The 26,517-nt window shown below is 58.4% G+C and overlaps 1 protein-coding gene and 1 long non-coding RNA gene across 9 annotated transcripts in view; one reads left to right on the top strand and one right to left on the bottom strand.

Moving 5' to 3' along the window:
- Window positions 1–26,517, bottom strand: part of SHANK2 (SH3 and multiple ankyrin repeat domains 2) — a 497,686-nt gene that overhangs the window by 92,144 nt on the left and 379,025 nt on the right. The gene's annotated exons all lie outside the window — the stretch shown is intronic.
- Window positions 7,803–13,687, top strand: LOC123617347 (uncharacterized). Of its 3 annotated transcripts, none has more exons than XR_006725485.2 (5): window positions 7,803–8,966; window positions 11,285–11,418; window positions 11,844–12,036; window positions 12,321–12,517; window positions 13,198–13,687. It is a non-coding gene; the product is annotated as an uncharacterized LOC123617347 (long non-coding RNA). The 3 variants fall into 3 exon arrangements; XR_012509490.1 differs by having other exon boundaries at window positions 11,285–11,494; window positions 13,305–13,687; XR_012509489.1 differs by having other exon boundaries at window positions 11,285–11,494.

Genomic DNA, 26,517 nt, shown 5'->3' with positions numbered 1-26,517 from the left:
CTGCAAGTCTTAACCAAGAGCGATTCCTCAGGAAGATGCTTTTGCTCTGGGCAGCCCAGTCACACGGTCACACGGTCACACAGTCACACGGTCAGGTGCCTTGGGGCGAGCACACCCGCAGTGAGAGGGGCAGCCCCAGGGCGGCCGGGCTCAGGACGCACGTGCTCAGAAAGGGCCCCTTCTCGGGGCGGCCCCTTTCACCACTTGTTTTTAGGTCAAACTCTCAACCCTGAGTCTTCCTAATGCGGCTGGTCTCTCACCTTCCAGCAATTAGAGCGCTGGCGGCGTGAGCCCCTGCTGAGTTCTTAATGGCCTGAGGCCTCCAGGAATCTTATTTTTAGCAATTTCCACTCCAATTACTGCTCAGTGAAAGTGCAGACGTCTAGGGAACTTTACCATCTCACACTTTCTTCTAAAGAAGCAGATGGAGGCAAAGAGTGCAAAACTGGACTCCACGGTCCCCCGGATCCGCGGCACAAAACCGAGTTACGGGTGCAAACCTCCAACCCATCTTTTTGCTGTTCCTCCTCCTGGAGCCAGAGGGAAAGCTGATGGCAACCAGCCCCATGATGGCAGGCGGGCTGGCTCTGGTCCACGGTCACCACGGCAGCCGTGCCGTAGGCCTGGCACCGAAGCCACATTGCTATTAGGAAGGGATTTAAGAGAAATGCAGCCGCTGCTTCAGTTACTTCACCCCTCTCCCCATCCTCTGCCGGAAGGATGGAGCCACCAGGAGGAAACACACGATTTAAGTGATCCTGGAAATAATTTATTGTTCCCTCCCTTCCTGGAACAAAAAAGATGTGGTGAAATATCACGCAGGAACTCCAGGGAAAAAGACACCAGAGGGCTCGGGGCCCCCACACGGGCCACAGCAAGGTGGGACTGCCCCTCAGAGCCCCTCTGCCAGGGAGCACCCTCGGCCTTGGGCACTGGAGGAATCTTTCGCGCTCCCCCAATACCATCAAAACCCACCTGAAAATCAGCCCATCCTGTCGTATGGAACCTGTCTCCTCACTCTCCACCGGGACGGAGCGTCTCATAGACACAGCCTTGGCAAGTCTAGCTACTTCCTGCCTCAGTGCCTTTGCACGTGCCCATCTGAATCCTTGGGATATCCTTCCCCCACCTTTTCCATCTAAGAGACTCCTGCCCACTCTTTTAAAAAAATCCTAGCTTGCATTTACAACCTTCATGTTCAGGCAAATTGCCTGGGATCCTGTTAGATTTTGGAGTGGGCGTCAGCACGTGCTGGGTGGAGCCAGGTCCTGCATTTCTAACAGGCTCCCAGGGGATGTAAGGTTGCTGTCGGAGTCCCGTGTGCCAGGGCTCTGGCTACTCCATTCTTCCACTGACCTGCCTGCAAACATCCTCACTCACTGCAGACCATACTGCACCACAATTACCCAAGACATTCTGTCCTTGAGCACCTGGCCCACGTCCTGACCGCCTGTCTGATCCCCAGAACCCAGCCAGGGCTGGGAGATGCCCAGGTACAGAGTCGAGTAGAGCAGGATCTCATGTAGAGCAGATCTCATGTGTTTCCTGTCCCCGGTGCCCCCGCCCCCAGCCCTGAGCCCATTTCTGGGTCAGGCAGCAGCAGGAAGGTGCTGGGAGGACAGGTAGCACCTTGGAACCACTTTGCTCTGGAACATTTTCATCCCTGAGCTCGGCCCTGGAGACGGGCGAGGCTCAGCCTCCGGTTTGTGGCTCCCAGGCCCCCACCACGATGCCTGTGTTTCAGCTCAGGGATGAGGTGCCGGTGGGGCTGCAGTCAGCGAGGGCACAAGGTTCTGCTCCAGCCTCTGTACAGAGCGGGGGGGGGGGGGGGCGGGGGGGGGGCTTGAATCCATGCCAGGACCAGAGGCCACTCAGAGGGAGGTGACTTGCCCAGAGACATCCAGCCTCATCGCCGGGAACCACCTAGGGGATGCAGCCTCCTCAAGCCTGAGAAGCAGCAGCACCCCCACCGGCCCCACGCCGCAGGCCCAGGGAGACTTTACTGAACGGGTCAGCTTCTGGGCTGAGCTCCGGGCCAGGCCTCCCTGGAAGGTCAGAGGTGGCCAACTGGCAGAAGCCAAGGACCCTGGGACCTGGTCACGGCCAGACTCCCCCTCCCTACTGACAACACTTGCTCGCTGGGTCCACTGGTCCGAGGACTTCTCAGAAAAAGCCTGCAGCCATCAGGGGCCCACATGGGCCCGCCACCACACCTGCCACCAGGCAGTGTCCTGTGTGCTTTGTTTGGAAGCAGCAGTGCTGTCTGGGTCCAGGCTGGCCTGCCCGTTAGGAAGTCAGTGGCCGTCAGGAGAGTGAGGGCCAGAGGTCCAGGCCAGCGGAGGGGCCGGAGAGGGTCGCCCAGTCTTCTTGTTGCCAGACAGACTTTCACCCCTTCACCCCACCCTCTCTTACAAAAAAAGAATCTATTTCTGGTTCTGCCCTGGTGGGGCAGGGTGAGCAGCTGCTGGCTGTCTGCTTGACTTTGACCAGAGAGGCTGAGTGACTCCCCCAGAACCACACAGAAAAGGCAGCACCCGTCCCCAGACCACTTCCCAAGTTTTCCGCAGAAGAAACAAAGGTGAATGTCCCCAGACGCTTCTGCTGGAAATCTTCCCTGACGGGGGGAGAGTCTTTTTCTCGCCTCTTTGGGTGAAGAGCTAGTTTTCAGCCACTGGTGGGGCTGCAGGAGGACTTCCCTAGTGGGTCAGGGAGGGGCCACCTGGGGATGGTGACCGACTCTCAGCCCCGGGGGTGGGGGCCCAGCGGCCTGAGAGGCAGGCAGGATTCAATCTCGGCTCTGAAGCTCTGAGAACAAGGAATGTCACTGGCCACCCGGTTCTACAAGGGCTAGGGCATCGGCGCCTGCAGTCGCGGACCTGCAGCAGCGCTGAGAGGAGTTCAGGGCAAAGGCAGGAGGAGGCGCTGCGCTCTGAGAGGACAGGCCCTTAGCTATGTTTCAGGAAAGTTTCTTTAACGCCCCTGGATTCTTGCATCTTCCTGTACTCGGAAAAGCACTAAAGTCACTGACTGAGATGTCTGCTCCTCGTGACCAGCAGCAACCTTCTACCGAGACGTGTCCTGGATTGCACGTACCCGGTTTGCCAAAATCACATCCACCCTGGCCTCTCCCCTGCCTCTTCAGAGTGGTTCCTCAGAGCTTTCTGAGATGCCGTATCCCGGGCCGTAGTTCTTAGTAAGTCCCCGAGTAAAACTGAGATGCACAGCTCTCATGCTGTGTGTTTTTCAATTTCAGTCGCATCATTTGTCCCTTCCCCGAGCCTCAGTTTCTTCATCTGTAAAATGGGGTAACATAAGGGCCTCGTGGGATGGGCGAGGCCCAGCTTCCAGCCCAGGCTCAGCGGCAGGGGGCCAGTGAGGGCTGCTGTCCCTTCCTCCTGGCCACGTCCCCAGTCTGTCAGCGCCGGGGCACCACTCTGCCCCAGCCTCTCGCTGCAGGACTCAGCTCCCCACACAACCACCTGGGCGTGGGCCACAGGCGCCCAGAGGCCCACTCACAGTGGAGACTCGATCTCATTTTGTCTCATCTGTTTACAGCAGATGATAGAATTTGATCTCAAATTACAAACCACTCAGTTCCATGCGGTTTATTACGCAGAACCTCACTCGGATGGCTATAAATAACCCTCACAACACAGTCCCCAGGAATTCTCTGGAAGGAGGCTGCCTGGTTCTGAACACAAGATAACGGAAACACAAATGGAGGCTAATTAATTTCACCGCTCAGAGGGAGCACTTCCCTCGGCAGCCGTGGTCAGTGGGACTCAACAGAGAAAACCCTGCGGTGTGAGGGCCTGGCCGGGCCCAGCAAACCCCAGAGAATGGGCTAACGCTTGTTCACGGACCGGCCCAGGTGGGGCCGGGCTGTCTGCTGACTCCTCAACCTTTAAACCCCGGCCAAGCAAGGCTCAGAGAGCATTTACTGCACAAAAGAAAAAGAAATGAGAGGGCCTCTGGACTGCCTTTAAAGGCAGATTATTTTCCAAATGAGAGAAGAGACTCTTGGGGCCTCGGCGGAGGAGGGGTGAGCGCTCCCTGAAGGTGGCGCTGTCCGTTCAAGGCGGGCCCCCAGAGGGATGTAACTGGGGGCGTGAGACCCAGTGGTGGGCATGGGGACGGTCCAGTGGGTCTTCACTAAGTTAACTACAGTCACCCTAGGATGCAGGGACCCCACTCCCCAAAGAGTCGAAAACAGGCACCCAAACACCGCGCTGTTCGCAGCTGCCAGAGAGGGCCGACCTGCACGTCCGGCAGCTGCAGGGCAGAGAGGCCAGGAGTGGTCCGGTCAGCCGGCGGGACGCGACTCGGCCATAAAAAGGAGTCCGGCCCTGACACAGGCTCTGACATGGATGAACCTTGAAACTGTCCGGCTCGGTGACGGAAGCCAGACACAAAATGTCACACACACACTGTCGAGTTCCATTCCCGTGAAATGTGCAGAATAGGGAAATCCATAGAGAAAGAAACGAGACTGGTGGTGGTCGGGAGCTGGGGGACGACTTAATGGGACTGGGGTTTCCTTTTGGGGTGATGAAAAGGTTCTGGAGCGAAACTGTGATGACAGGGGGTCACACACGCCTGCGAATGCACCTCCTGCCACTGAAATGGCCACTTTTAAATGGTAAACATGGTAAATAACATTTTACGTTATACGTGTTTTACCACAATTTGAAAAACCGTTACGGGGTCAACAGGGGCCTTAAAGGGGTGCTTCAGTGCCCCCAGCTTCTGTCAGCTTGGCCTGCTCTTAGATTTGGACAACGGACACGTGTACCTCCTACTCAGAGGGCCTTGGACCAGGCTTCCAGGCCCCTCCTGCTGCCCGACTGGCAAAGAACTACTCCCCCCCACCAGTCGGGTCTGCTGCCGCAGCTCTGTGCTGGCCGGGGGTCTGTGGGGTGACGGAAGTCACACCCTGTGATCTCGGGCCAGTCCCCACCCCGCTGGGAGCCTCAGGCTTCTCAAATGCAAACCAGGAAGCTTGGAACAGCTCCAAGGAGGCCCTCTGTTCCCCCATTCCGAGGCTGACAGTTTTCCAAGCAGGCTGCACTTGTGAGTAACAATTCACTTTCCGTTTGATATTAATTAAAGAGTCGATGACTGGCACCAGTGTATGGAATAGGTCTGGGGGAGTTCGAGTTAGCCCGTGCGATTTTAGCCCAGATGTAGCCACGTGGTGCTGGCAGGCACCCTCCCAGCCCCTTCAGGCTCTCTGAATGTTTAAAGCAGCTCTCAGATCCGAGCGCTACATGAGAGGGCCCGTGGGCACTCATGGGACTCGTGCCAAGAGAGACTGAAATCTTTCTCAACTTCAAACTCCTTGATTTTGAAAAACAAACGGTCCTTTAAAGACGAACGGTACTTCCAAAAGGAACCTCTGGGCACCCTGGTAAGGATGTTGAGCCTGTCGCCATGGTGACTAATAGGCAAACTCTAGGTTTCCAGATTCTGTACCCAAGGCCTGCTTACCCACAAACGCTGAGGCTTTGGAATTTATTAGAAGCAGCACCCTTGAAAAAAGAGCTTGGAGGGTCTCAAATCAAAGCAGATACCACTTCCCCGGGCAGGTGCTAAAACAGTGCGGAAAGGGCTCTCTCACGGAAGCCCTTGACAGAAAGTTCACTAATGTTGCAAAGGGTGAGTGCACAGGTGCCGGTCAGCTGGGGTCCTGCTCTCGGAGGGGACAGCGAGGCAGGCCAGATCAGCAACGCCATCCCGGACTCAGCAGGTCCAACCGGAGCCCCCGCTGCTCCCCACCTGCCCTTCCCGGTCTTCCCTGCGTTGGTCCCTCAGCAGCCTGGGCACTTGGTCACCGCCCTACCACCTGTATCTCATCCTTCATGGACCTCCTCACCCCTGGGCTGTATCACAGGGCAGAGTGACATGGTGACAGAGGACCTTAGGCCTGAAGGCATTTCCACATTTGCTTATATTTCCATGCTTTATTCACTTCAGCTCTACATCAAACCATGGTTTTGGAAAGGCTAAAAACCCACAGAGGAAGGGGACCTGTCGGCCAGGGGCAATCTGGGAGGGTGTCCTGGGGGAGGTGTTATCTGAAAATCTTTGATTCCTTGAATTGTTTAAGGAGAATTTCTAGGTAGCCTGGCACTCAAGATGGGTCTTCCAGAATGAATGGAGGAGTTTAGAAAATCGCCTTCATTTCTACTGAAAACGGAGGAAAAAAAGGCAATTTTCAGTTCTCCTCCCAGGCGCTCAGGATAAGGAAGCTCGGCTGCTGCTGAAAGGGAACCCCGAGGCTCCACCCAAGTCTCCCTGCAGGCTGCTCAGGGCGGCAGCCCACGGGGGCCATGAGCAGGGACCACCGAAGGGGGACAGTGTCCCGTTCAGCATCTCAGGAGGAGGCAGCTGGTTGCGACATGGGCAGTGGGGGGTGGGGGAGGGGAGGCCACCGGTAACCCGCACCTGGGGACCCGGGGCTCCCAGCTGGGCTGGGGGGAGCTTTGAGTGTCACCTGCAGAGGTGTGTATTCTAACGAGGGCTTGCACACACGGGCTCTGAGTGCGGGAACACGTAAGGCGGGGCTGGTGAGGACCACACAGAGAGCCGCGGAGCCCACTCTCCACGCCCACCTGTGATTTTGGTGGCGCAATTCCAGATTGCCACAGGATGAGGAAGAACCTCACGCCCGCTGACTGGCAGGGTCTCCGGGTAGGGCTTCAGGCGAGAGCAAGAAGGGTCTGGAAGGTGCGCCTTCTCACCCAGAACAGGCCAAGGCCCGGAGCCAGGGACGCCCAGGGCAGTCGGGTCCCGGGGCTGCCCCCGCACAGAGCCCTGGATGCCCTCCCCTCAGTCCGGCAGGTGGGGTGTCCTGACGTGGGCCCCGCGCAGGAGCTCCCCAGCCGTGCTTCACGGGCTGGTTCTGCAGATTCCCAAGCCCCCATCTCTTGGGCCTGAAGCCCCTCGCTGCGTGAAGCCCAGGCAGCAGCCGTGGCCAGGGGTTCCTCCTTGAGGTGAGGCCCTGAGCGGGCGCCAAGGCAAAGGGGGAAAGGGCCCAACAGCTCAGCTGCAACTTCTGAACTCCCAGGAGGCGGCCCCGGCTTGGACACATCGCCCCGGAAAGCGCAATAAAAGGGGTGCAAGTTAAACGCCCCACTGAGCTCCGGACCCTGGCTCCTGGGGCCGCGCCTGCCTCCCCACCACTAGGGCCAGGGCCATCCGCCCGGCTCCCAGGCGCCCAGGGAGGGCCAGCCTGGTCTTGTTCCGGTGCCTGCGAGGGCCGCGTGCAGCCGCTCAGACGCCTTCCTATACTTACATGTGCGTGTGCGCTCGAAGAGCCTTCTCCTTCCTCATAGGGTTGTAAGTGTATTTAGATAAATGCATACTTTTTAAAAAAATGGAGGTACTGGGGACTGAACCAGGATCACGTGTATGCTAAGCATGCCCTCTGCCACTGAGCTGTACCCTCCCCCCGCCCTCCTCCAAATGCATACTTTTTAAATCAGATGTTTTTCCATTAGATCTTTTTTTAAAAGTACACTATTTTATTGTAAATAAGCAGTTTAGTTCTATGTATTTGTTTATTTTTATTTTGAGGGGAGGGAGGTAATTAGGTGTATTTATTTATTTGAATGGGGGTGCTGGGGATTGAACCCAGGCCCTCATGATGCGCCCTACCACGGAGCCACACCCTCCCCGCTACCCCTGATAAAAGCGTACTTTCAGCCTTCCCAGGAGTGTGCACGTCAGAGTGCCATGACACTGCTGAGGCCAAAGGGTGCCTCTGCCCAGCCGACCCCGCCTCTACCCCGAGGCAGCTGGGATCCTGCATTTGCGTTTTTCGTGCTCCGGCTTCTCTGTTTAGTGTCGTCACCTGCTCACAACCCTAGACGGTACACTGATTCATCCTGCCTCCTTTTTAGGGAATTTTTCATAAACTGGATCCTACCTCATGCACTCCTCTACAGCTCAAAGTTTTCACTCCACGCTGCGTCTGAGACTGACTGTGCCAATGTGCAGAGCTGTCATTCATTCGTTTTCCCACAACACATCCGTTTCCTGATTATTTCCTTTGTTATTAGACAGCGGCATCACTCCCACTTTCCTGCCCCGGCGGGCAGAGCAGCTTGGAACCTTCCAGTGTGTCCCCCCTGGCGCTCGTGCGAGTCTGGCCGGGCGGGGGGCGGGCAGGGGGACCCCACAGAGTGAACTGCCAGTTCTTGCGTGCATTTCCAGCGTCAGCAGACAATGACAACTGCTTCCAAAGAAGTCACGCCTGGGGTCTTTTTCATGTATTTCTTCTTAAAACAAAGTGTTGGAACCTGAAAATGCTCTGAAAGGCCCGGCTCTGAGCAGTGCTGTGGGTTGAGATGTGTCCCCTCAAAAGACTGGCTGAGGTCCGAACTCCCAGCACCGCGGAATGTGGCCTTATTTGGAAACAGGATCTTAGCAGATGTAATTAAGAGGTAAGTGAAGATGAGGTCATACTGGGTTAGGGCGGGTCCTTAACCCAACCAAAACCACTCCTAAGAAGAGGGAACTGTGGACACAGACTGACACAGGGGAGGAGGCCACGTGACAACAGAGGCAGAAAGCAAAGCGGAGCAGCTGCAGGCCCAGGACTGCGGGAGGGCGGCCCCAGAAGCCGGAAGAGGGAAGGGTCCTTGCCTAGAGCCTAGAGGGGTGGGCTGCGGCCCTGCCTACACCTTGATCTGGGATTTCTAGCATCCAGAATAATGAGAAAATACATTCCTTTTTTTTTTTTTGAGGGGGAGGTAATTAAGTTTATTTATGTTTAACGGGGGCACTGGGGCTAGAACCCAGGACCTCGTGCATGCTGAGCACATGCTCTACCACTGAGCGGCGCCCTCCCCGAGGAGACACATTTCTGCCGTTTTAAGCCCCCAGCCTGCCGTACGTGTTACAGCAGCAAAGACACTGACACAAGCAGCACTCTTCCACCGGCCGCCACCTAACTTGGCCCACAGGTGAGCACCCTCTGCAGGGAAATGTGATTGCACAGGAGCCACCGCAGAGGAAGGGAGGCAGATGTCACCTGCAAAGGTCAGGGCTGAGATGTTTTAGGGTCAGGGTCACATATTCTCGTGTGTGTGTGTATGTGTGTTCATGTGTGTATGTGTGTATATGTGTATATGTATGCACATATGTGTGTGCGTACGTGTGTATGCATGTGTGTGCGTGTGTGTGTGTACCACCCTTTAAAATGTAAGACACTTCCCTCCTGCAGGGCGTGCCAAAACAGATGGTGGGTCAAGTTTGGCCAGAGTTTGCCAAGGCTGACATAAAAGAGAGAAAGACACAAGACCCCGAGGGTGGGTTGTCAAATCCAGGGGTTTTCAGGACAAACCCCACCTGTACTCTTGAGGATGCAAATTTAGTTCTGGGCTTCCTGGGGGGCCAGGTGCAAAGAGAGACATGGCACCTAAAACCAGAGGCATCACAGAAGCCACCACGTGCCCCGGAGCAAGTTCAAGTTCAAGGTGAATTCAGAGAATGACGTTTATTACCAGGGTGGGGTCGGCCGCCAGCAAACACGACCAAAGCTTGAAAACAGGACTTCCTGCAGTTTACATCTACCACGCCAGGCGCGTGGAAGTACGATGTGATAGAAGACGGGGGTGACTGTAACTCGGTGTTAACGCCGTGGTGCAAGGAGAAGCCATTTCCGAAAGTGAAAATGAACCCACAGGGAAGAAGTCTTTGGGGGGCCTTAGGACCCAAGAACCATGTTCACGGGCCCTCACATCCTGCCTCACTCTCCAAGGATGGGGGCGCGGGATTCCTGGGCAACCCTCCGCTAGAATCCTATGAGCAGCAGGGCCCTGGCCACGTAACGCACCCCCAGGCCGGGGGCTGGGACCCAGTAATTAAGCTCCAGAGCAGGAGTCCAGCTGCGTAGGGAAGAACTCCGAGGCATGCAGCTCACGGAGACCGTGATCCAGCATAATTAACACCGACACGCGGAGCTGTATCAAACTTCTGGGTTAAATTCGCCCACATCTAAATGCCAACACTACACAGAATGCGGTCAAACCCAGGACTGGAAAATTGGGCAGAAAGGCCTAGAAATGTGGAGGCTGGCTCCCCAGACCTGCGTGTTACAATGGAGCGGGTCCACCAATCCTGAAAGTTACGTCAAGGGGTGGTGAGTGCCGTGGGGACTGGGGACACCCGTATGGGCCGACCCCAGCAGCAGCCAGGAGATGGACGAGGCTGAGTCACTGCCCACAGGTCACCTCTTATCCCCCCTCCTTCCTGCCCGCAGGCTGGGCTGCCACCTAGCGCCCCCCCCCAATGCTGCCGAGCCTCAGGGAGGGCAGCCCCCCGCCCCCCACCCCAGGCTCTGTTCTAAGCACTTCCTGTGGACGTAATCACCTATGCCTTACAGCCCAGATGGGAGTGTATCAGATTCCTTATTGCGGTTGTAACAGATAACCACAAATTCAGTGGATAAAACAACACACACTCCTCTGTCAGCTCTGCAGGTTGGACAGGGCTGAAATCACGGTGCAGGCAGGGCCCCACTCCTGCTGGAGGCTCCAGGGGAGGGTCCTTCCTGCCTCTTCCAGCTTCTGGGGCTCCAGCTGTTCCCTGGCTTGTGGCCACAACACCCCGATCCTGCCGACTCCTCGGCCGTGTTCAGATCTCCCTGTGCCTCTGTCTAGTGAGGACACTTGGATAATCCCAGATAATCTTCCCGTCTCAGGATCCTTAACCCCATCACGTCTGCAGAGCCCCTTCTGCCAAGGATGGCGATGCATTCACAGGTTGGGAGGATCAGGGCGCAGAAGTCTTGGGGACTGTTACTCAGCTGGTCACAGGGAGACAATGCTGTTCTGTCTGGAGGGCACAGTGCTTGCAGGGGAGGCCAGAGCCCAGGGACTCCGTAGGGCCGGCCCAGGGTGGTGATATTTGCTGCAGCTGACCCTCGGGCTGGCCTCTGTGTGGCCAAGGCCCCTGGTGCCAACACTCCCTATTGTGAGCGTGTGCCTGGTGTGTTCCAGAGCACGCCTGCCTTCACTGGTTTTGTCTTGCTCAGCACGCTTGGGTGGGAACGGGCCACAGCTCAGCTCTGACCCCCGGGGTCACGGGCGCGTTCACTGCACAGCCACCTCCACCTCAGCAGCCCCAGAGGGCGGGGTGTGGGGTTTCAGGGTGGGAAGGAAGTTACGTTCCTCCCAGGGTGCCTGGCACCCCTTATAGGTACTGGCCTCCCTGATGAACGTTAGCCTGACTGAGATGTGGGGTGGGCTGTCCACAACCTGCTGGTTTGTCTTTCCCACAGCAGAAGCATCGTTACCCTGCTGCAGACTCACTGGAACAAAAATGTAATTGCCCTGCCTTTAAGAAGCCGCCGCTGGGTTGGGAGAAATGCAGGTTTCGGTGGCTGCCAGTGAAGGACTTAATTGAGCAGAACAGGTAACCCCGTCAGTGTCACCAGGAACTTGGAGAGCGGCCTCTCTGGGCAATGCTGTTGCCACCTGCGGGCGAGGAGGTGACGCCCCTTCCTGTCCTCCCACTTCCCACCACTGAAACCCCATCGTGGGGTCTTCCTTTCCCATCTGCTCTGAAATAACTATCTGGGCTGCTTCATCCATGCTGGTTGTCTTGCCCCCAGGCCAAGGGCAAAGCTTGTACTTATGGTCTGAATGTTTGCACCCCTCCCCCTGTCCCCCATTCATTTGTTGAAGTCCCACCCCCAGTGACTGCCTTTGGACATGGAACCTTTATGGAGGCAATTAAGGTTAAGTGAGGTCTTGAGGGTGGGGCCCTGATCTGATAGGGTCTGCGTCCTTCTGAGAAGAGATCTCAGAGCGGTGGTCTCCCCGCCTTCTCCTCGGCAGGCAAGGATATGGCGAGAGGGTGGCCATCTGCAAACCACGAAGATGTCCCTCACAAGGAACTGAATCTTCTGGCACCTGGATCTCAGACGTCCAGCCTCCAGGATGGTGAGAAATAAATGTCTGCGGTTTAAGCTGCCAGCCTATGGCACTTCGTTACGGCCAGCTGTGCTGACGAAGACGTTCGTGGGGGCAGGTGAGTCACCCCCCAGGGCTAGTTTCCCTGTCTGTACGGGGGATGCCAACAGAGCCTGCTCCAAGGGCAGCCGGGGGAGAAACGTCCCAATCGCCCCTCCGAGTGTTCGCACAGCAGCGCAGGAAGGCCCCCAGGAGGCCTCCACCCAGACACTGGGGCGGGGAGGAAGAGCAGCTCCCAGGCGGCCCCGTCTGGGGCTCTGTGTGTCCGACAGGAGTTCTAGTGTGTTACTCACCCCGAGACACCTATTTTCACAATCCTCTTGTCCTGATCCCCATGTACAGATGAGGAAACAGGCGGGAGCCGACAGGGAACATACCCAAGGGCACAGCAGGAATTCAAACCCAGGCCCGCCTGAATCCAGAGACCTCGCTCCAGCCCGGGCCAGTCTGGAGTCCAACAGCACCCCACAACCCAGGCTGGGGGCCATCCTGGAGGGGGGAGACTCTGCGGGCGCACCTGGGCGAGGAGGCTTTAAGAGGTAGGAGGGAGACGGCTGGCAACCATTGCTAAGAATCTTTCCTGGCGAAATACCCGTAAAATAGCCAAGAAACCCATGATTTACAGCTTAACGGCAGAATGCGATAGAGCGGGACTGACAGGTCTCGCCCGTGGGAGGCACGCTTGTCCCCGAAGGAGTGTGCTCAGCCCTGCTGAGCCTGCAGGTCCCTGCTGGGGAGGGGGTGGGCTTTGAGGGGTGGGACCCCACGGCCAAGGCCACCTGCTGCCCCTTCCTCCAACGAAGAACAGCTTCTGAGCTCTGGCTTCTCTGAGCTGAAACAGACTTCCTGCTTCTGTCCACACCCTGCTGGGAGCTTCCAGAGTGTAGCCAGGTCCCCCCACGGAGGGGCCCTGGCCCCCCCGCTGGGCTCTGGCCCCCTCTGCCGGGCTGTCCCCGAGGTGCGGCAGGGTGAGAGGAGGTTGCTGGGGCTGGCGGTGGGCCAGCTGACACAAACAGCTGGCCGACGGCGCCTTCCCACACCACTCGGACCCAGCGGGACATCCAGTGGGCGTCTCGCCCCTAACCCCTACCCCAACTGCCCGTCCCAGAGGGTCCCGTGGCCGCCCCACCGAGTGTGAAGAAAACCAGGATCCCCCACATCTGTGAGTTCTCCCCCAGGACAGACCCCCCAGTCGGACTCTCTCCATCCCCGTGTTTAGATGGAAGCATCCTCTGGGTCTCGCCCCTTCGGATGAGTTTCCTGGGCGGCACAACCAGGTCCCGTGCCCTGTGGGGCTGCAACCAGCAGAAACCTCTTCCCTCACAGTTCAGGAAGCCCGAAGCCCCAGACGCAAGGTCCTGGAGGCCCCGAGGGAGCACCCGTTCCAGCCGCTCTGCCAGCTCTGCCATGGCTTCTCCCCACCTCCTGTGTCCCCCTCCCCCGGGAAGGGAGCTGGTCCTCAGACTTAGGGTCCACCCAGTGCAGGGTGCTCTCACCTCAAGATCCTTAACTAATTACATCTGCCAAGGGCCTGGCTCCACACGAGGCCGCCGCGGACGTGGGTTTGGGGGGCACTACCTAGCCCACTCTATGCCCCAATCCTTTCCTTCTGCAGAAGCCAGGCAGGCTGAAACTCACACCCACCCATGTCACTGCCTCTCGCAAACCCTCGTCCCCCTGGAAATAAAACCTGAATTTCTCACCACGTCTTTCGGAGTCAGTGCCTGCCTCTCCTGCCCTCCCCACCTCTGTCCCCACGCTCAGACCTTACGCCCCCAAGCCCCCTGCCAGTCCCCGCCTCTGGGCCACCTCCTACAGCCGCTTCCCCCGCCGGGGGGCCTGCCAGCCTGGGCTTCTCAGCTCCGAGCTCCCGGCTCACCTCCTCAGAGAGGCCCCCTGCCCTCCCGGCCAGCCTCCCCCACGTCCCTCTGACTTCGGTCCTTCACAGCACGCGCCCTTGTTGCCCACGGCTCACCCAGGAGCCCCACCAGGGCAGACCCAGGTGTGGACGGGGCACATGGCAGGTGCAGGGGAGACACGTGCATTGCTGCGAGGGAAGGCAGGGAGGAGCGACTGGGGGCCCTCCTAAGTGGGACCGGGCCTCCCTCCATGGTCACAGTGACCTCTAATGTGGGGACCCAGCCACCCGCGGATGCTTAAGTTTAAGTCACTTAAAATTAAACAAAAGTAAAAACTCAGTTCCCCCGTCACACTGGCCACACTTTAAGTAGTCATTAGCAACATATGGCCAATGGTACCACATCGGGCAATGGGATATTTCCAGAAAGTTCTACCCAATGGCGTTGCTCCAGACCAATGAACCAGAGAGAATTAGAAGCTGTCAGTGTTACAAGGGGCCCTGGGCCTCTCCTCCAGCCTTCTGACCTCCCAGGCAGGCGGGAGCCAGGCTGGATGTCCGGGAGACACCGCTGGGCTGGGCTGGGTACTGGGGGTGGGGGACACTCCTAAGGGGGTCCTCAGGGGGTATATGGTGGCACCTGCCACCAAGAATGCAGAAGACATCCCCAAAGTGGGAACCACCAGGGACTTTGCCCACGCACATGGAGGGGCAGTTCCGAGTGTGGTCACCTCAGAGCAGGAGACCCCGGGATGCCCTGGGTAGGGGCAGGACAGGCCGGCCCCAGCTTGCCCAGAACCTCCTGGGACCACTCCTCCCCAGGACTGGCAGGTGCCACCCTCCAGGAGTCTTCTAGGCTCCAGGAGGGGCTGAGGCTGGGGGCGTTTACAGGAGAAGGTGCAGCCACCAGCACTGACTGAGAACGGATGAATTCGGGGGGCGGGATGTCGCTCACAGCATCTTACTCCTGGCCCGGGGTCTCCGTGAGGAGGGTGCACATCCCACTGCTCTCCAGGGGACAGAGGGAGAGCAGCCACGCCCCTGCCAGCCCTCCCCTAGCCCAAGGATGGGCGGTGCCTGGTCCTGTGCCCCAGGGGGAGGGGCTCCTCCAGGCACGCACCCTCCCAGAGGCAACAATGGTTCCCACCTTCCCAGATTCACGTCCACTTCTTCCCCCGTCTGTCAAATGAGCGTCCCCACACCCAGCAGCCTGATAAGAACAAAACCGAACATCGAGCTGTCTCCTCCCGATGCAGCGGGCCTCAGCCTGGGTGACCCCACGCCTGCCCCCGGGGACATCTCGCACCACCTGGAGGCAGTTTTGGTGGTCACGACTGGGAGCGGCTCCTGCGTCTAGTTGGCAGCATCCAGGGACGCCACTGGACACCCACACACTGAGGGGCCTCGGAGGGGAGAGGCTGCCCGGATTCTACCTCCCTCCCACCAGCGAGGCCCTGTTTCTCTGCTTCTTTTGCAAAGAAAACCTCCAAGAGGGGTCCTCTCACACCGCTCCTCATCCTCCCCACCCGGGCACTCCATGTTTACCATCCCCACTTTTCCCACGAATCTCCCTCAGTTCCGGTCACTGTCGCCCCGTCCAGTGACATCTCAGGTCCTCAGGGGCCTCTCACCTGGGCACTACCTCTCGGCTCCAAGCGCTCCTGACTCAGTGTCCTCTCCCTCACCTGGATGCCTAGGGAGCACCTGAAGCCACACAGCTGAGGTTCAGGTCCTGGTTCTGCATCGCCGACCTGTCCTGGCCCCACCTTCACAGCCCCAGCAAGTCACACCAGCCACCCAGCTGCTCGAGGCCCACCCAGGCGTCAGCCTGATTCCTCTTCTCACCCGCCACAGCTCAGAGTCGTCAGCAAGTCCTGTCCGATCTCCCTCCAAACCGTCCTTCTGACCTGTCCTCCCCTCACCCCACCCCAATCCACCAGCATCCCTGCACCCGACTTGGCCGGCTCTCCCACGGCCGCCTCTGTCATCCGCTCCCGCCCACAGCCGGTGTAGCCTTCCCCAGTGCAAGTCGGGTCCCAGGCCGCCCCTGCTGGGAGAATGAAGCCGCTGCCTCTTCACCTGCTCACCCCACCTCTCCCCCACAACAGGCCTGCTTTCCACAGTGCTCTGGACCCCAGAACACGCCCAGCGACTTCCTTCCTGCCTTCAGGCCTTTGCGAGGCCTGCTCTCTCTGCCTGGACTGCCTCCCCCTGGTCTGGAAGGGCTGCCCCCTCAGGCTCCGACGATGCCGTCCTGGAAGAGCCCCCCTTCCAGCCCTGGTCCTCAAGCTCCCACCTGAGGGTCAGTTTCAGCCTAGCGTCACCACCCTGGCACCATCTCTGTTTGCTTGTTTCCTGGTGGACGTGTTAACCCCCGGAACTGACGTGTGATGATACCCATGCGTCCCAACCAGGGATTCTCCCCCCAAAAGGTGTCCTAAGTCTTTACTGGGGCCCAGCAACCACCGCCCCGTGGTGCCCTTTACTCTCCAGCCCCTCCCGGAGGTCTGGGCTAATACATTCACTCTCCAGGCGCTCCCAGAGGTCAAAACTGGTATGGATGGTCCCAAACGCCCATCAGAAAAAGACACTGTTGCCAGGCAGGGCAGGACGTTCCAGGGGCGCAGAGAGGCCGGACACACTTTGGGTTAGGCTAGTTCTTCAGTGCCTGGGCCTACACCTATTTTACAGATAAGAAGACTGAGGCCGGACATCAGGGAACCTACCTTCACAGTGGGGAAAGCGAGCTCCGATGGCTCAGCCCCTCTGCTCTTCCACCAGGGCCTCAAATCTCCGTGCCCCTTACTGTCCAGAGGTCGATCACGGCGGCGAGGGGGAGCAACCCCAGCCCAGCTGCTGGCCAACAAAACCAGGAAAAGGAATAAAAGACCTTTGTGTAAAAATGGAAAAGTAGGACATGCTCCTGTATAAACTGTGCACAAAGAAGGATGAGTAACAGAGGAAGAGTGGTCCCCACCCATTCACCCCCACGGAGCCCCCCGGGGACACGGGGGCCTGGAGTCTTAGTGGACCCCTGCCAGCTTGCAGAGCCCAAGGCTTCAGGCTTCCGGGGCCTCCCCCTCCCTACAGCTCCGCCTCCATCTCCTCCCTGGCAGCCTCAGTCCCAGCCCCCAATCCCAGCTGAGCGTGGTACCCCGCACCCACGGTTGCTAGGAGACCGTTGCCGAGAGTCACAACTCAGCTGGCAACGGAAAACCCCCCCAGCAACACAGTTTGCCTGGCCCATTTAGAGAGACGAGTTTTCTTGTCCATTCAGTGCCTCGGTCCCCGTGCAAACACTTGAAGGGCTTTCTTTCCCAGGGTTTCTGGAGATCACTTAGTACACGCTCTGTGTTTAGGTGTGGTTGTGAATAAACATATCAGTCACTGACTCTGCGTCGAATATGTCACGAAGCCAGGAACAGAGGGGCAGGGAGACACCCGGGGGAAATTCACTTCTTATCAAAGCCTGGCTCTAGTGTCTCATCTGATCAACCCCCAAGCGGCTGGCTTCACGTAACTGAGTCCGAGACCCAGCAGATTCAAGTAAAAGCAGGAGACCGACGGCTCCCTCCCTGGAGCGAGGCAGGGGGTCTCTGCTGCTGTGTGGAGAAATACCGCACCCCAGCCGCGTCCCGATGCCCCAAGGCCCGGAGCTGGCTCAGGGTGAGGGCTGAGATGCTTGGCACCAGCTCCTCAGGTACATCAATTTCATTTTTTGGGACCTCAACCCTGGGACCCTGGGAGCTGGCACAGCCACGCAAGTCAGACAGATGCCCGGAAGTTGGGATGGCAGCACGGCCGAGTGGAGGTGCTTCGTCCAGACCTCCTCTCCCCAGACCTCCATCTGGCCAGGAATTCTAGCACGAAAAGCTCTTGCTTTTGGGTTCTGTTCACCAGAACCCCAATTTTCCTCCATCTGGGTGTATGCAGGGTAGCACTTCTCCACCCTTCCGAGGCTGGATGTGGCCAGAGGGGAGCAGAAGTGCCGTGTTATCCAGGCAAAGCTTAGAGAACCATCACGCCATTTACCAGGCTCCCTCTCCACCAGCCTCGGCCACCAGTGACTGGTGATGGCAGCTGGGTGAGGACTCCATTCCCTGCGCTTCTAAGTGAGGGTGATGTGGGACAGAGCAGAGCCATCCAGCCATGAGAGTGAGCAGGAAGCAAACCCCTGTGATCTTGGGGCTGTTCGTTACTGCAGCCCCACCCAGGCTGCGCTGACTGCTACAGGTCAGGAGGGTGTTGCACCTCAAGGATGCCCTTTGAAATGCCAACATCCTCAGCAAGGGGAAGATTTCTTAACAACGAAGATCTTGTCAGGCAGTCCCCATTTGTATGGCAAAGGCCACTGGTTAAGCCAGGAGGTCAGGGAAGAATGGGATGCAGGAGTTCTGCTCCCCCCGGGGGCCAGTGGGGGGTGCTCCCTGCAGGAGGCGGCCCAGGCAGGAAGCTCACATCAGGGGTGGACACGGAAGGGATGCTCGCCATGTGATAGGAGGAGGAAGATGGGGCGGGGCCCAAGCACACACGCCCCTCCGTCTCCTTCCTACCCGACACAGTCCATTCTCTGTGCTTCTCTGGGTCTCAGTTTCTCTGCTGCAAAGTGGGCCGAGCCACTCCTGCTCTGCACAGGGCCGGGGCAAGGGAGGACTCTGTACTGCAGAACACCGTATGTACAGAACCAGGGCGGCGCCTCCATGTATTAAAAAGTACTTTCCATTGAGGTCCTGTGCAGTCTTGCAGCAGCCCCAAGAGGTAAGTATTCAGCCCTTGATTTTGCAGAAGAATAAACAGATACGTCAACTTGCCCGAGGTCGCCCAGCCCATCGCAGGTGGAGCTTGGTCCACAGCCGGCATCACACGCCTCCCATGTCCAAGTCCCGAGCTGCAGGCCCCTGAGGCCGGTCTGCCCTCTGGCTGTGGGCATGGTCTCTGGGTGGGGAGCAGCTGCATCCTCCGCCCTGCACCCCCAGGACGGGCTCCGGGGGAGAACCACTAGACTGGCAGAGTGAACGGGTGTGGCACCATCAGCGCCACACCCAAGGCTCGGGCTGGTAAAGAATCCCAGTTCTGGGGCTCTGGGCCCCAGCGAGACAAGGCAGAATGTGTTCTGTGCAATCAAAGACGGGATGTACTTGGGAGAGGCTGCACAATTGTTGTTGTGAAGCGGAAGAGAAATTAATTTTAATCTTGGAGTCGATTCCAGCCTGGGAGGGAAGTGCCAACGCTCGGAGAAGGCTGGTGCCAGGCATGTACCGCTGCTCCCGTGGCCGCCGCAGCCCGAACCCGGGGCGCCTCCCTGGGGACCCTCCCCCATTACCACCCCAAGCCGACCCCCACATCCCGGAACATGAAGAGGCCCTGGCCCCTTCATTCCGCCCAGAAGATCTTGGACATGCTTTCCACTGAGCTGTTTTCTCCCCCTGGACCTGCCCCCCACCCAGTAAAATGTACCCACCCTGGGCTCCACCCACCAGGTGCAAAGGGGCAGAGGTGGGGCAGGGGCCAAACGGAACCACCTCTTGTAAATACCCTGGACACTGATCATTCCCCTGTCACCCCACCCTGAGCCTGGAGACCTGCAGTGACCAGGCCTCCCCCGACCCCGCTCCACCCTGTCTCTGGGCCTCAGTTTCCCCTGATGTACATCGAGGGGCTGGTGGTCGGCTCCGTAGCAGACAAGCCTGCTGACACTCATTCTGTTTTCCTCCTCCTCACTCAGGGGACGCCTGTCTTGGGGGGCGGGGGCAATGGATTGGCTCTAAAAGCTAGGGGCGTCTGGGAAGCCCTCTGAGGGGGTGGCCCAGCCTGCACCCCTTTGCCCCTGGCCCTCCCCCTTCTCGCTGCTCACACTCCCATGACCTGCTGGGCTGGAACAGGCATCTTGGGACTCCAAAGCGGCCCCACAGTGAGGAGGGCCATGCCGACAGACAGAAGGAGCCTGGGTACTGGCCCTGGATTCCTGGCTCTGTGAGAACCACACAGACCCTCCGTGGATCAGGGCTCTGAGGATGGTCCCCAGCCATTGGATGCAATTTTGAAGTGATGCACACTCCAAACAGGGATAATAATAATAGCTGTGTTGTTATTACTAACACCACGGCCGCACCGAGCACTTCATCTCTAACCATCTCAGTCCGCGAGAGTAACCGTGAGGCCAGTCTCCCCGCCGTATCCATTTCACAGACAGGGCAGAGACATGGTGAGTCAATCGCCCTGATTTGGGGAGGGGCTTCATTTTGAAGGCAAAAGGCAAGAGCTCTGAGTGCAAGAAGCCACACAGAAAAGGTCACACGTAGGACGCCATGCATGGGAAGTGCCCACGACGGGCAGGTCCACCGAGACGGAAAGCAGACTCGTGTGCCGGGGCCGGGCAGGGGCGTGGCTGCTGGCGGGTACGGGGGGTTCTGTTTTGGGTGATGGGAGTGTTCTGGGACTAGAGAGTGGTGATGTTTGTACAACACTGTAAGAGGCCTCAAGAACAGAGCTTCCCGATCTTCCTGCCTGGGGCGGGACAGGGACGCCCCGGCTCTGTGGTCCTCAGCCACAGGGGGCAATGGAGCACCCGCCCTCACCTGGGCCGTGGATGGCAGGGGGCGTGGCTGCGTCTCGGGGACGGGTGATGGGGGTCGGGGGGGAGGAAGAGCAGCTCCAAGACCTCGCAGGGAGTCCGGTGGTGGGGGCTGGTGCAGGCGGCTGACCGGCCGCGGCTGGGTGCTGGGCGTCCTTCCTGCTGGGACTACAGACCCCACAGTGGCCCACCTCCAGTCCAAGACTGGGCCAAAGGCAGCTACAAGTCCTAAGAAGACAAATGGGGCCACACTGGGAGAGCCCGAGCTGGAGATGTGACCATAGTGAGCCGGCCCACACCCCGCTCCTCACCGCTCTGGGCGGCTCCCCAGAGGTTCGAGGGGTGGGCGCCTGTGCTTGAATCAAGAGAAACCACCCCAGTGTCCTCACGTCAGACGGCCTCGGGCCCCAGAGGCTGGTCAGCCAGGGACAGGCCCCAGAGGGCCGCAGACGGAAGGGAAGGGCGGCCCAGACCACAGCAGGAGCAGCAACAGATCCACGTGCAAAGCCAGGGTCTCGAGGCCCCACGACCAGCCTCGCTGCTCTGACCTCTATCTGTCACCCTGCCCCTGCCCCTGGTGACCAGGCTCCCACTCCCTAGTGGCCCTGTCCCCCCGACATGTAGGAATGGACTGAAGTAGCAAGAACAGCATGTCAGATGAGCTATGAGAAAGCATACTGTAGACACCCCAACCAACTCCCAAGAGAAGCAGGCAGGTCCCTTCCACGGGGCCCTCAGAAAGAGAAGGGTTGATTTTTTCGGGATAAATGAGGCCCGGTTGCCTACGAGGTGGGGGGCCGTCTAGGGCCTCCCTGGGCTCGTAGGTTTGTGCAAGGGGCGTGTCAGGTGCAATCCGAGGGGCGCCTGCTGGGATGGTGCCATCAGGACGTTCCTGGGCACCCGCGTGCACACGTGCACCCCTCTCCCTCCAGACAGAACAGTGGTCCTGGCCCCTTTCCTCAGGGTCGACTTCCCCATCATAGGGATGGCTGGGCATCCGAGGCCTGGGCTCCTAGTGGGCTCAGCGCAGGTGCTGGAAGGATGAGGACTTGCTGAGCCCCGCGGACGGGCACACAGCCCAGCTCTGAGGAAGGGGGCTGACGGACAGAAGGGGACGGGCCAATGCAGGAGCCCCTCGCAGGGGGGCAGGGGCCGGGTGTCGGTCCTAGCCCGGGGGCCGGTGGTGTAGGGGTGCTTCCGGGACCGGCAGATGGGCCGTGGGTACCTGCATCCGGAGCAGGATGGAGAGGTGTCCTCTGATCTAATCAGTCCCCTCGGCTGGACACCCTCGCCGCCAGGCCTCCCAGCGTAAGTCTCGGGGCTGGAGCTGCGGGGTAACTGGATCAGGCTCCGGCTGGTTCTGACCGCCCGTCTGCTTCTGACCGCCCGTCTGCGGCCCCTCGTGGAAAACACGCGTCTCCGAAAAGGAAAGTGGTTTCCAGAGGTAATTTTCTCTATTGCGTTTCTCAGCATCACACGCAGAAGTCTACTAATTAGATTTCCCTTCATTTGGGGGAAACAACAAAACAAAACAAAGCTGACGACTTTGCAATCTTAAGCGGTTTCCAAAGTACAATGAAAACGTCCACTCTTTCCCGAGGAATGCTGCATCTAAGCGTGAACTCCTCTGATGGGAGTTGTTCTTCAGGCCAGCGAGGGTGGGCTGCACCGGATTTCAGCGGCGCCCACATCGGGTGCTCTGGGTTCTGACTCCAGGTCTGGACAGCCCCGGCGTGGCTACCTTTCCAGGTCGGTTGGAAAGCACCCTGGAGTCAGACCCACATTTCTGGTTCAGACAGAGGCTCCTTTCTCTAGTTGGCAAAAATCTAGCTGTTGATTATTTTATAGAACCTCATTTCACAGCAAAATCGCACCCCCTCCATTTACATCTGGCGCTGCCAAGAGACCCCCGTCTCCCAGGGACATGGTAGACACAAGCCAAGTGTGCGCTCCAGCCCCGCACAGGCGGGCGCTCCACACGCATGGTAACTGGGATGATTGTTCCACAAGAAGAAGAAAAGGGGTAAGTAAGTTTACAGCAGGGCTTCAGAAAAAAACTATTTTTTTTTAGTTTTTGAAATAAAGTGCTATTGATTTAGAAGGTAACTAGGTGGTGAGGGGGGGGCAGATATGACCAAAAAGAGGACATTGCTCAGCCATGCGGGCAGGGAGGCTGGGACTCAGAGAAGTTATCACGTGGCCCCTTGAGTCCCAGCGAGGCCTTTGCACCGATGAGCGGGCAGGAGGGACCGGAGAGTCACTGGTGCACGTACAGGAGACAGGCCCTCGGGTCCCCAGACTTGGCAACAGCAGGAGGCTGCCACTGAGCAGAGATGGGACAATCGGGCCTCAGAGAGCTTAACATCTGCAACTGATTTAGACGCACTGAATACATAAACTCCTGTGAGTCCACAATGACATGTAAGGGACAGAGACAGACAGACAGAGAAAGAGACACCCCCCCCCCCCGTCCCCCAACAGAGCAGCACGGAGCCAACTTCCTGGACAGGGACGGAGATGACAAGCACCAGATCCTCACAGAGAAACTTGATTATGTAAAAGAAAGAAGCAAGCACGTATGTTGCCTTCTTGTACAAGTCATGTTTCGGTTCAACCGAAGAGTTTATTTGATAAAAGAACATTCTTCACGAGTGGAGAATTCCAGATAACAACTGTGCAAGACTGTCAGATTGGGAAGTCACCGTTTGCCAGGCAACCCAGAGAATGAGAAATGTTTGAAAACTGTATTCGATGAGAGATTAATATCCAGAATATATAAAGAACTCCGACAACTTGGCCACAACAAAAACACAATGGGGGGAGAGTATAGCTCAGCGGGAGAGCATCTGCTTAGCACGCATGAGGCCCTGGGTTCGATCCCCAGCCCCTCCGAGAAACAAGTAAAGAAATAAACCTAATTAACCTCCACCCCAAAACAAAAACAAAAAACAAAACAAAAAACCACAACTCAATTTAAAAATGGGCAAAGGACTTGGACAGACATTTCTCCAAAGAGGAAACACACATGTCGTGAGCACACGAAGAGGTGCCCTGCATGGTTAGTCATCGTGCAGATCCACACCTCGTGCCCACTGGAATGCCTACAACTGGACAAAGTAAGAGGTGGAGAAACTGCAACCTCGTTCGCCTTTGGAGGGCATGCAAAATGGCGCGCCTGTTTTGGAAATCAACGTGGTGGTTCCTCCAAAAAAATCAAACGCAGGGTTACCATTTGATCCGGGGATCCACTTCTGGGTATGGGCCCCAAAGAAGGGAAAGCAGGGGCTGACTAGCGCAGGCATTTGCACGCCCACCTTCACGGCAGCTTTATTCCTAACACTCAAAAGGTAGAAGCAGCCCAAGTGTCGACGGGTGGCTGAACGGATCAACAAAATGCGGTCTGTCCACGGAACGGAATAGTAACCATTCAGCCTTAGAAGGGAAGGAAGTTCTGGCACAGGCCACACCGTGGACGAACCCCGAGGACGTGATGCTCAGTGAAAGAAGCCAGACACGAAAGGACAAATCCTGCAGGATTCCACTCACGTGAGGTCCCTCGGGTACGATTCCTAGAGACCGGAGGCTGATGGTGGTTGCCAAGGCTTGGGGTGGGGGGGAGTCCGTGTTTAACGGGGACAGAGCTTCAGTTTTGCAAGATGAAAAGAGCTCCGGAGATGGGCGCTGGGGATGTCTGCACACTGAGAACGTACTTAAGGCCACTGAACTGTGCACTTAAAAATGGGTAAGATGGTAAATTTGCTGTGTGCACTTGACCACGATTTGAAAAGTAATTAAATGAATGTATCCGTACAAAAAGAAAAGGGAGGAGGGGACAGAGCGAGCCAATGCAGCCCGTAGTTTCTGCAAGGCCAGACCTCCACACAGGCCTTCAGAAATCCTTGATCTTGTCCCCACTTGGCTCAAATACCCCAGTGGCTCCCCATTACCCCAGGCCTAACTGCTGCTTAAAAGGCCCCACAGGACCCGGGCCCAACCCATGTATCCAACCTCATTCCCCCCCTCCCAGAGTGTTCCAGAAAGCACAGAGCCCCCATCGCCGGTCTAGGCAGGGCCCCTGCGCTCACCCCCGTCTGCCTGGCCTGCCGTTCCCGGGCCTTGCCCTCATCGAGGTTTCACCTGTGTCTCACCCGCTCTGGGGCCCTCTCCTGGCCGCCCGTGGATGAAGGCTCTGCCCCGGCATCTTAGCACGTGCGTGTGTGAGCATGTGCATGCACACGTGTGTGGATTCATCTCCTGGGGCAGCTGTGACAAATGACCACACACTGGGTGGCTTAAAACAATTTATCCTCTCCGTCTGGATCCCGGAAGTCAGAAATCGAGGTGTCAGCAGGTCCGCCCTGCCCCAGGAGGCTCTGCGGGAGGGTCCTTCTTGCCTCTTCCAGCTTCTGGGACGGGGGGTCGGTGTTGCTTGGCTGTGGCTGCATCCCCCCACCCGTGACTTCCTTCTCTTTGTCTGTGTCACATCTCTCCCACCCCCTTACGAGGGCACTTGTGATGGCACTTAGGGTCCACCTGGATATTCAGGGATCATCCCCCAAGTCAAGATCCTTAACTCCAACACGTCTGCAAAGACCCTTGTTCCACATGAGGTGACACTGCCAGGTCCCAGGGATGAGGGGCTTTGGGTGGGTGGCCACGATCTGTCCCACTACCGTGTGTGTGAGAGTGCGTGTCCCTGCCGTGTGTGCATGCACGTGTGTGTGTGTGTGTGTGGACGTGTTTCCCTCGTGCCATCACTGCCACCCTGTCCTGGTGCTTGCAGACCGTATGCTCCAGCCGCCCCAGCATGCGGGCTCCCGGAGGGTGGGGCGTGGGCGCTCTCAACCTTCGCTGAGCCCCCGCCCATCGGGCACAGAACTGACGCATGTTTTCCTGCGTGAACGCCCCCGCCCTTGAACCAGGTAGCCTGAACCCAGCCCTTTCAGATGAACAGCGGCATGGCTAGCTTGACCAGACCTGGTGCCCGCAGGGAGGCTGGGCCTTGTTTGTTATTCACAGATGGGAAGCGGGTGGGGCCGGCCCTGATGTGGATGCTGCCCGGTGCTTGGGAGAGAAAGATGAGGTGCTAAATATGCCTGGCCCCCTGCACCCCAGAGGCCCCCAGGCTTGCGGCCCTGACCCCAGCCCCCCTCATCCCAGCCCGGCACCCCTGCACCCTGAGAATGCCAGTAGCCCAGGGAAATCCCAAGAGGCAGTCACCTTGGCACCTGGGCCAGCCTCCAGCGAGCCTGCTGTGTGACAGGCGAGCCTCGTCTGGGGTCCGTGAGCCACCAGTCTCGGCTTTACCTGCAGATCCAGGCCTGGGGAGCTCACCTGACGGGCCCACGTGGGCGGGTCCACTCCCAGGTAGCCAGCCCCACCCAGCAAGAGGAAGCTGGAAGGCACCCCTGGGCCAGCCGGCAGCCGCGCGGCTGGGAGGCATGTGGCAATTTGGGGCTAATTTTCTCCTGCAAAGAAGTCGATCCCATCATCTGGTAAATGTACTCATCATCGCTGCGCTGCTCGGAGCGAGCGCGCATGTGCTCCCGGGTCCGGGGGGAGCGGGCCGGCGCAGGCGAGACGGCCAGCTGCCGGCGAGAAGCACACGCTGCCAGGAAGGAAGGCTCCCGAAGCCGAGGCCGGAGTAGAAACAGCTCCCAGTCCCCGAGGACGGGCTGCTCCGTGGTCACTGAGTCCCACTCTGCGCGCCCGCTCGGCCCCCCTTACAGACGGGGACGCTGAGGCCGCGACCCCCGCTGACCGTCCCTGTAGCAGGGCCCGAGGCCAGCCCCCCGACCTGCCCCCTTGTCACTGAAGCAGAGATAGATGAGTCCAGGCAGCCCAGAACAAAGGGACCACCCCTCCCTCCGACGGGAGATGCTCCGATGAATCAGAGTGGCCAAGGGAGTGCTGTTCGCTCAGTCTGCTGAGTCTCGTGTAGAATAATAACAGAAAATCTCAAAAGTGCTTAAGTCTGTGCGCGGGACCTAGTAGAACGCACAGCCGAGACCGACCCTCTGCGCTCCTGACTGACTATCCGGGGACACCAGGGCCCCGCCTCCCTGCAGTGAGGAATGGCCCGGGCATGCGATTCTGGTCCAGAACGT

Source organism: Camelus bactrianus, chromosome 10 (genome assembly GCF_048773025.1).
Source record: "Camelus bactrianus isolate YW-2024 breed Bactrian camel chromosome 10, ASM4877302v1, whole genome shotgun sequence".
NCBI classification, from domain to species: domain Eukaryota; kingdom Metazoa; phylum Chordata; class Mammalia; order Artiodactyla; family Camelidae; genus Camelus; species Camelus bactrianus.
This window is presented reverse-complemented; position numbering and strand designations above follow the sequence as displayed.